Here is a 10,406-nt window from a genome sequence, read left to right on the forward strand (position 1 = left end):
GTAGGTATGCATATGCCCCACTTGTGGGAACACTGCAGAAGTGGAGAATCACTGTGATAGCCTCCGCTATTAAAGTGTTCCTTGCTGTCTTCCGACTCCTGTGCCAAGCAACTGTCCTGTTGCAAAGTAACCACAGGGGATTGTTTTCTCAGTACAGGCTTTAATCACAAAATGTAATTATGTATGTGTTAAAATTGAGAATAGATGTGCAACCACAAAAAAGCAAACAAAGTGCAAATATGTGGGTAATGTATAAACACACAAACCAAAATTTTTTGCAATAAAACAATGTCAAAGTGAAAAAAAAAGATCACTACAGAACAGGCATTTCTGTCAGTCCATTTAAATAAGCTACAACTATTGTGCTGAAACCAAAGGGGCAGAGATGCAAATCTTCATCTTATACTTCCACTCGGCAGGTGAAGAAAAAAAGGCAGGTGTATAAAGAGGCCGCTTACCAGATAGTTGGATCTCTGTCATGGAGATCAAATGAGCTCAGTATGCAGGATCACTCCCGGTGTCAGCAGTAATAGATTGTGCAATCATCCGAATCCTCACCTCCACTTACCAGCTGGGGACTACTCACGATCACCTTCAGGGTTTTGATGTGGATGGGCTCTCTCATAGAGCATAACAAGGAAATACATTTAAAAGTGGAAAGGAATACTTTTTGGTGCATTCGTTTTTAAAAAAACAAATACCCTTTATTTCATGTACCGGGTAACCGACATCAGCATGAAAGTATTAAAACGAACAAGCTAGGAAGCAACACAACCAGCCGCGGCTCGAGCCAGCCAGCTGGAGCGTGATGACATCATGAGGCTCCAGCTGGCTGGCTCGAGTCGTGGCTGGTTGTGTGTCCTAGTGATTCTGTAGGGGACGGGGACTCACAAGGGGAGGAGACCAATTGATGCGCCCCCTAGACGGCCTGGAAGCCCAGGACGTCATATGACACCCGCCCAGGATAGGAGATTACTCTTGCGGACGTCATATCATTATGGGCGGGATGGGAAGTGGTTAAAGAGTAAATGGGTGCTTTTTTTTCTGACCTGCAAAGTAAAGGCATAATGCTCTAGTATTCATCACATAATAGAACATTTTGTGAAACTTACCTGCAAACAAAGCCCTCCACCGATGCATTGTCACCGCTGGAGGTCGCATACATCTTCACCCATCTTCCTCCTGGGTCTGTGAACTCTGGCTGTGTGACTAGCCAGAGCCATGTTACGTCACTCCCGTGCATGTGCGTGGGAGCCATCGGTCACGGCACAGGGGTCTGAAGAAATGGCACGGGTGGCTGTTCCTTCAAAGCGTATGTGCCAATGATGTCATTGGCTGCATAAACAGTAAATATCTCCCAAAAGCTATATTAAAGTATTTGATAACCTCTGCGGTTTTTATTTTTTGCGCTATAAACAAAAATAGAGCGTCATTTTTGAAAAAAATGCAATGTTTTACTTTTTGCTATTATAAATATCCCCAAAAAATATATAATTTATTTTTTTTCCCTCAGTTTAGGCCGATACGTATTATTCTACATTTAAAAAAAAAATGCAATAAGTGTTTATTGATTGGTTTGCGCAAAAGTTATAACGTCTACAAAATAGGGGATAGTTTTATGGCATTTTTTTTAATATTTTTTTTATTAGTAATTGCGGCGATCATCGATTTTTATCGTGACTGCGACATTACAGTATGGCGGACACATCAGAACACTTGGGGACACAATTTTGGGACCATTCACATTTATACAGCGAGCAGTGCTATTAAAATGCACTGATTACTGTATAAATGTGACTGGCAAAGAAGGGGTTAACCACTATGGGGCTGGGAAGAGGTTAAGTGTGTCCTAGGAAGTGATTCTAACTGTGTGGGGGCTGGGCTTACCTTGACACGACACTGATCACTGCTCACGATTACAGGGAGCAGACGATCAGTGTCCTGTCACTAGGCAGAATAGGGAAATGCCTTGTTTACAAAGGCATCCCCCCATTCTGCAGCTTTGTGACACAATCGCGGGACACTGATGGACATCGAGTCCGCGGGTCCTGTGGGCACGGTCACGGAGCCCACGGCAGGGGCCGATGCATGCACCCGCATGGCGCGAAATTCAAAGTGACATAAATATATGTTACTTTGCGCGGCCATGCCATTCTGCTGACGTAAATGTACATGCAACGGTTGGCAAGTGGTTAAGCAGCAGTTTAATATTGAGTTCTATTGTACCTTAATGGGCTCGGTAGCAGGGTACCCATCCCAAGGGTTAAGAACAATAAGGCCTCAGGCACACTGAGCTTAAAAAAACGCATCTTTTTCAGGTGTTGAGCATTTTTTTTCTGCCTGTAAAAACCCCTTTATGTAAACAACACAAAGCTCTCTTTTGACAGCATTGATGTGCTGGTTTTTGTTACCTTGCAAAGCAGGGAATTAAAAACTGGCACATCCCTTAGCAAAATCAGCACACATTACAAGTAAACATTGTTAGGCACACATTTAACTCTTTGATTGCCCCATATGTCAATCCCTTCCCAGTCAGTGTCATTAGTACAGTGTCAGTATATATTATTAGCACTGATCACTGTATTAGCATCAACAGAGATGTCAGTGGCAGTTACCCAGTTCCCACAAAGTGTCAGTTAGTGTCAAATTGACCGGCGTCCCGCTATAAGTCGTTGATCACTGTCATTACTAGTATAAAAACATAAAACACAATTCCAGTATATATTGCATAGTTTGTAGACGCTAAAACTTTCACGAAAACCAATCAATATACACTTATTTGCATTTGTAGCAGAATACATTTTGGCCTAAATGTATGAAGACATTTGATTTTTTTATTTTTTTTATTGGATATGTTTTATAACAGAAAGTGGGGAAAATTATATAAATGTTGTTTTTGTACAGCATTGCATGACCACGCAATCACCAGTTACAGTAGCGCAGTGCTGAATAGCAAAAAATGGCCTGGTTACGAAGGGGCTTCTGGAGCTGAAGTGGTTAAATGCAGCAAATTGCAGTGCAAATGCACATGCAAGAAATGTACTCCAATGGGTCTGGTTTACACCAATGCAGTGCTTTCATGAGCATTTAAAAAAAGTACAGTATGCTGCATTCTTCCACACTGGAATGCACCAAAAACACAAAAGAACACACGCAAACACATTGGAAATGTACAACATACTGTATGCAAATGCTTATGAATGAAACTTAGTAAAGAAAATAAAATGTAATACATTTTAAAAATCCTAAAATACTCTCTGCAAATGAGAACACGTGCACATGTTTTTAGCCCTAAAACGCCTGAAAAGCGCCTCGGTATGAAAGGGGTCTTAATGCTCGAGCATTGCGATTGTTGTAATGTGTTGTAATGCATTGAATGTGTTTTATCTGTTTCGGTATCTATATATATCTTTTACAGACTAATGGATGCAATCCTCTCCTGATGAAGTGTCTTTACATGAAACGTGTTGAGCTCTGACAGGATCCACCTTGCTTTTAGTCAATCATCATTGCATCTATTCATTATTTTTCTTATTACTTGTTTCCTTACTAATTGGGCCCGATAAAGGCCCAATTAGCAATTTTCCCTCCCCGGTGTCATGTCACTCATTAGTGTTTCAAGGTCTCAGCTGTGAATGGTGAGCAGGTGTGTTAAATTTGGTATTTTCGCTCTGACTCTCTCATACTGGTCACCGTTAGTTCAACATGGCACCTCATGGCAAAGAACCCTCTGATGATCTAAAAAAAAAAAGAATTGTTGCTCTACATAAAGATGACCTAGGCTATAAGAAGATTGCCAAGACCCTGAAACTGAGCTGCAGCAAGGAGGCCAAAACCATACAGTGATTTAATAGGACAGGTTCCACTCGGGACAGGCCTCGTCATGGTCGCCCAAAGAAGTTGAGTTCATGTTCTCAGCATCATATCCAGAGGTTGTCTATAGGAAATAGATGTATGGGTGCTGCCAGCATTGCTGCAGAGGTTGAAGTGCCGGGGATCAGCCTGTCAGTGCTCAGACCATATGCCACACTGCATTAAATTAGTCTGCATAGCTGTCATACCAGAAGGAACCTCTTCTAAAGATGATGCACAAGAAAGCCAGCAGTTTGCTGGAGACAAGCAGACTAAAGATATGGATTACTGGAACCTGTCCTGTGGTCTGATGAGACCAAGATAAACGTATTTGGTTCAGATGGTGTCAAGCATGTGTGGCGGCAACCATGTGAGGAGTACAAAGACAAATGTGTCTTGCCTACAGTCAAGCATTAGCGGTAGGAGTGTCATGGTCTGGGGCTGCATGAGTGCTGCTGGCACTAGGGAGCTACAGTTCAATGAGGGAACCATGAATGTCAACATGTACTGTGACATACTGAACCAGAGCATGATCCCCTCCTTTCAGAGACTGGGATGTAGGGCAGTATTCCAACATGATAACGACGCACCTCCCAGGTGACCACTGCTTTGCTAAAGAAGCTGAGAGTAAAGGTGATGGACTGGCCAAGCATTTCTCCAGACATAAACCCTATGGGGGCATCTTCAAACGGAAGGTGGAGGAGTGCAAGGTCTCTAACATCCACCAGCTCCATGATGTTGTCATGGAGGAGTGGAAGAGGAATCCAGTGTCACCCTGTGAAGCTCTGGTGAACTCCATGCCCAAAAGGGTTAAGGCAGTGCTGGAAAATAATGGTGGCCACACTTAAAGTGGTTGTAAACCCACATTACCTACAGGTAAGCCTATAATAAGGCTTACCTGTAGGCATAAAAAATATCTCCTAAACCTGTACGGTTTAGGACATGGGTCTTCAAACTATGGCCCTCCAGTTGTTCAGAAACTACAATTCCCATCATGCCTAGTCATGTCTGTAAATGTCAGAGTTTTACAATGCCTCACGGGATGTGTAATTCCGCAACAGCTGGAGGGCCGTAGTTTGAGGATCCCTGGTTTAGGAGATATTCCCCCCCGCAATGCGCCGCTGATGATGTCACTCCCGCGCATGAGCCGCGGGGATCCTCGGCTAAAGGACCGGCAGCCGCCGGACCTTGCCGAATTGAAGTCTCCCGCACGCATGCGCGGGAGTGACATCATCGCTGCTCCAGCCACTCACAGCGCTGGAGCAGCGATACCCGGAAGACACGCCGAGTCAAGATGACATCTCGTTAGGCGTGGACCAGGTAAGTTCCCTACACCTCGTTCCGAGGTAAGTATTTCATAATGAGCTAATATGCGGTGAATACTAGCTCATTATGGCTTTTGCCTTTCAGGTGAAAAAAATAAATAAAAATTAACGCGGGCCCAATTTGGACCCAATTTGGAGATTTTCACTTAGGGGTGTACTCACCTTTGTTGCCAGCAGTTTAGACAATAATGGCTGTGTGTTGAGTTATTTTAAGGGGACACCAAATGTACACTGTTATACAAGCTGTACACTCACTACTTTACATTGTAGCAAAGTGTCATTTCTTCAGTGTTGTCACATGAAAAGATAGAATAAAATATTTACAAACATGTGAGGGGTGTACTCTTGATATACTGTACATAGATTCTACCGCGTTTTTTAAACGCGGCTCTTTTCATGCCAGGAGTTCTGGGGTTCAGAGGGGCTAAACAAACGCCATGTGTGCATAAGGACTAAAGCTGCTGTTCTCTAGGTCATCTCTCTCTCTTGACTTCTATCTTCCCATCAGCCAGACTGGACTCTCCCAGCTAAGCACCACCACAAGTATTTATCTGATCCTGCCAGGAGGATATGAACTCATTCTCCTGGAAGGATTTTAAAGAAGAATCTTTCTAAAAGGGGCAACAGAGTGACCCCTGCCTAAATGAGTGCCCAGATCACAAGGCTGGATATTTTTGTTTATAAGCCTACAAGCTATTTAATCAATTTATAGTTTCAAATGTTCTGTTATAATATTTTTTTCCCATGTTGTTTCTAATTCATCTCTCTTTATTAAGGTTGCTTGGGCATTACCTTGGGTGCTTGGATGTGCTTATGACATGTGTGGCGATCGGCACGCATATGTCTGCCATTACTGCACAGTGTAAGTTCTAAAAGAAAATGTCTGATATTTGATGCTGTAATGAAAATATGGAATTCACACTCTCTGGATAAGCTCTAAAGTGTACAGTATTTCCACTTTTACAGCTAAAGTGGGATAACACCTACTTTATACTTCTTATGCATTACATTTTGCTTGAATAAAAAATTGCAGATTACCTATTTAAGTGCTCTTTACTTGCTTAAAATGCCTTACACGCCCTCCACCCTTTGTAATGTTTATATAGCAAGGTCCAATGCCTAATTTAATCTAATGAGAACCTCCACGGCCAGAGACAGCTGACATCCTTCTGTATATGGTGTGTTGTAAGGCATGGTGGGTGTAATGCAAGATTGATTCATCGGGCGCCAGACACTTCTTGGATGCAAAGAGATTTTAGTTCTCTTAACTAGGGATGAGCCGAACACCCCCTCAGTTTGGTTTGCATCAGAACATGCGAACAGGCAATAAATTTGTTTGAACATCCAAACACCGTTAAAGTTTATGGGACTCGAACATGAAAAATCTAAAGTGCTAATTTTAAAGGCTTATACACAAGTTATTGTCAGAAAAAGTGTTTGGGGACCCGGGGTCCTGCCCCAGGGGGCATGTGTCAATGCAAAAAAAAGTTTTAAAAATGGCAGTTTTTTCGGGAGCAGTGATTTTAATAATGCTTAAAGTGAAACCATAAAAGTGAAATATTCCTTTAGATTTCGTACCTGGGGGGGGGGGTGTATAGTATGCCTGTAAAGTAGCACTTGTTTCCCTTGCTTAGAACTGTCCCTGCACAAAATGTCATTTCCAAAGGAAAAAAAGTAATTTTAAAGTACTTGCGACAATTATGAATTGTCGGCTCCCGGCAATACAGAGAAAAGTCATTGATAAAAAATTAAAAAAAATGTGTGGGGGTCCCCCCAAATTCAATTACCAGGCCCTTCAGGTCTGGTATGAATTTTAAGGGGAACTCTGTGCCAAATAAAAAATGGTGTGGAGGTTGCATGCTCGGATAAAGGAAAGGGTCTGGTATGAATTTTTGGGAGGAACTCCACGCCATTTTTTTTTATTTGGCGTGGAGTTCCCCTTAAAATCCATACCAGACCTGAAGGTAAGGTAAGGATATTGGGGGGGAACCCCACATCATTTATTTTTTAAATTTGACACAGGGTTCCCCTTAATATTCATACCAGACCTGAAGGGCCTGGTAATTGAATTTGGGGGGACCCCTACGCATTTTTTTATCAATGACTTTCAATGACTTTTCTCTGTATTGCCGGGAGCCGGCAATTCATTATAGCCGCGAGTACTTTTAAATGACTTTTTTCCTTCAGAAATGACATTTTGTGCAGGGACAGTTCTAAGCTCGGGAAACAAGCACTACTTTACAGGCATACTATACACACCCCCCAGGTACGAAATTTAAAGGAATATTTCACTTTTATTGTTTCACTTTAAGCATTATTAAAATCACTGTTCCCGAAAACAGTGCATTGATACATGTCCCCTCAGGCAGGACCCGGCTCCCTAAACACTTTTTATGACAATAACTTGCATATAAGCCTTTAAAATGAGCACTTTAGATTTCTCCCATAGACTTTTAGAGGGTGTTTCGCTGCTTTTCGAATTTGCCGCGAACACCCCAAACTGTTCGCTGTTTGAGAGGGAGGGTTAGGGCCAGGACACCCTTAGGTAGTTGCAATGTCAATTGGCAGACTCCAAAACTTCAGCAGGAGGACAACCATGCAGAGAAAGGCATCCAGCAAGACACCACATCTGCATGTGTAGGAATGCTGTCTCCTATGGCAGCAGTCTTTAACAGTTTCTAACGCAAAGTATAATTCTGCATACACACAACCATTTTATGTCATTAAAAACGATCGTGTGTGGGCTCCAGAGCATTTTTCACGTTATGAAAAATGGGCATTAAAAATTTTGAACATGCTCTAATTTTTCACGACGTTTTTAACGTTGTCATTTTTAACGTCGTAAAAAATGGTCGTGTGTGGGCTTTAATGACGTGAAAAAAACGTGCATGCTCAGAAGCAAGTTATGAGGCGGGAGCGCTCGTTCTGGTAAAACTAGCGTTCGGATTAAGCACATTCATCACGCTATAACAGACTGAAAAGCGCGAATCGTCTTTTACTAACACAAAATCAGCAAAAGCGGCCCAAAGGGTGGCGCCACATGAATGAAACTTCCCCTTTATAGTGCCGTCGTACGTGTTGTACGTCACCGTGCTTTTCTAGAGCCTTTTTTTTTCACGGTCGCGTTGAAAAAAACGTTGTTTTTTCTAGACCGTTAAAAATTTAATTTTTTACAACCCGAAAAAAAGGGCATGTGTACGCGGCATAACAGTTCTTTTACTTCCACTACAATCACTTCTTGTAGTTTTTCAGCCCACTGAGCTCCCAGTCTCTCACTAGACTAGTTGATTCACTGTCACTGAATCCCTTGAGCTCCACTGAATCTTCACTGTAGTATCTTCCCTAAGCGTCACCCCCACTTCTCTGCTGGGTCCCTAGCTTGGCACTCAAGATACTTCTCAAGCTTCACCCCACTGGCCTGCTCAGTCCCTGGCTTGACACACAAGTCTGCTCTGCAAGCGTCACCTCCATTGGCTGGGTCCCTGGCTTGATACCTGCTGAATTTTCCAGATTCTTCACCGTCCCCGGTTGGTGAGAAAACTGCTCCAGGACTTGCTTCAGCTACTCACTGTGGTCCCTGGTAACAAGGTGGTTGGTCCCTTAGTGGCGACAGATTCCCCTCTACCTCCGACCATGACAGGTTCTCCGGCGGCAGAACCGTCACTTCTGATTGGCCTGCAAGCCGCAATCCCAACCCTGTGCTTCTCTCTTGCTTCTTGATAGGCCCTCAGACAGCCTAGCAGCTAGATGTGCCCGGAATAGGCCCAAACTCTGGCCTAGTAGCCAGAGCAATACAACACACGTCCACCCAGACAGCCGTCCAGGTGGCACAGAACGCTGATCACCTGACTCCACCCGAATATATAGGTTCTCCCAGCAGGCCAAGGGATTCAAGAAAACCCCTGCCCATTGGCTGAGATACCTCATATACCCATAAACTGACCTTGCATTGCCCTTCTCATATCTAATAAAGAAAACTAGCATTGGGACTTTAAATGAGGCATATTTAAAGCATACGCCTCCATCCCTGTTGGATACAAAAAAGAGGGAATATTTTGGGACTTTAGATGAGATGCGTTTTTAAGCAAACAGTAAGTATAAATAAAGTTGTAAACGTTTATAATCAGGCTCACACTTACCACCCAAACAGCAAGCCAACTTCAACTGTCTAACTGTGTACATTAAAAGCAGAGGCTTGCTGTTTGGGTGGTAAGTGTGAGCCTGATTATAAACGTTTACAACTTTATTTATACTTACTATTTGCTTAAAAACGCATCTCATCTAAAGTCCCAAAATCTCCCCTCTTTTTTGTATCCAACAGGGATGGAGGCGTATGTTTTTCATATGCCTCATTTAAAGTCCCAATGCTAGTTTTATTTATACTATACAGGGATGGAGATGCGTTTTATACCCTTTTACATTTATGCGGTTTTTTTTTCAGTGCTCTTTACTACCATACCAAGCATAGGTGGAGGCGGGGACACACCCCTAGTCACCGCCCTCAATCTACCCATCAGTATTTATATTCCTCTATTGAGGAGACTTTAAAAGTTTAGTTAGGACTGCAGAATGCAGAGAGCCGTGGCGAGGCCTGCAGCTTAATCATGTACTTGCAAATGCGTGCAACCAATCCTCTGCTTTTAATGTACACAGTTAGACAGTTGAATTTGGCTTGCTGTTTGGGTGGTAAATGTGAGTCTGATTATAAACGTTTACAACTTTATTTATACTTACTGTTGGCTTAAAAACGCATCTCATCTAAAGTCCCAAAATCTCCCCTCTTTCTCATATCTAATGCCCCCAGGTACCTGGTCACATAGGGACAGAAGAAAAAAGTGCAGCAATGCCAGACTTGGGGAGAAATCAGTTGATCCCTAACAATTAGCTAAGGCAGGTACATTTAGGAGAAACCCTGCCTAAACCCCAGGTTGCTAAATCTAGGAGGGTACTGTGAAGTAATGTTTTAACCCTGTCTGCTTCCATCCCTTTTGGATACAAAAAAGAGGGGAGATTTTGGGACTTTAGATGAGATGCGTTTTTAAGCAAACAGTAAGTATAAATAAAGTTGTAAACGTTTATAATTAACCCTGTCTGCACTGTGCTTGCAGTTCTTCATTATTAGCTGTAAACTGGATTTAAACACTGTCTGTCCTAACAAAGGGTTAAAAAAAATCAAACTGCCCTCCTGGGGGATAGTTTAGTCTATGTGGGGACCGAGCCATTGTGAGA

Source organism: Rana temporaria, chromosome 4 (assembly GCF_905171775.1).
Source record: "Rana temporaria chromosome 4, aRanTem1.1, whole genome shotgun sequence".
NCBI lineage: Eukaryota > Metazoa > Chordata > Amphibia > Anura > Ranidae > Rana > Rana temporaria.